The sequence below is a fragment of the Sinocyclocheilus grahami genome, unplaced genomic scaffold (genome assembly GCF_001515645.1).
Source record: "Sinocyclocheilus grahami isolate Dianchi unplaced genomic scaffold, SAMN03320097.WGS_v1.1 scaffold2211.1, whole genome shotgun sequence".
NCBI lineage: Eukaryota > Metazoa > Chordata > Actinopteri > Cypriniformes > Cyprinidae > Sinocyclocheilus > Sinocyclocheilus grahami.
The window spans coordinates 77702-78463 of NW_015507390.1; positions in this window are offsets into that span (position 1 = coordinate 77702).

Below are 762 nucleotides of genomic sequence, written 5' to 3' on the forward strand. Positions count from 1 at the left end.
AAACAGCTGATAAAAACATCTCAATAATCCACAAGTAATTCACACCACTCCAGTCCATCAAATGACAGTCCATCTTGAGAAGTGAAAATGTGTGTTTGTAAAAAAACAAATCCATTATTTAGACGTTTTAAATGTAAAACATTTCTTTTGCCCAAAATACGAGTCTATAATCCATAATAACACTTCCTCCAGTGATAAAGTCCATCCTCTGTTGTCCTCTCACATCAAAATCCACCCATGTATTCATTTAAAACTGTATTGGACTGTTTTCACTTATAAACTTGATCTGTGAATAATTTTCTCCTGACTTTTTCACTGGAGAAAGCAATGTTATGGATAGAAGATTTTATCAGTTTGGACTCTCATTCTGACGGCACCCATTGACTGCAGAGGCTCCATTGGTGACATTTCTACAATTGTTTATTTTTATTTTTTTAAATGCAATCATTTAAAAATATGCATTGCTTTCATTTCCACCCCACATGCAGCAGCTAGTCCTCTCTGAACTAAAAATGGTTCACACTCTATCATATGGTTTTTCCTCTAGATCATACACAGAAAAAAATGGTGCAGAATTAGAACCTACTGAAGTGTACAGGCCAATACGTCCTAAACCAAGTCTGTCCATGTCTGGACGCTGCCAATTGAAACACTCCACTGATCAGAGTACTTTTATCTCAACTGGAGGACTATCACTTCATGCTTGCTTACCTGAGGCATGCTCAGAGCCAATTCACCTGCTATGGTGTTGTAGGATCTGTC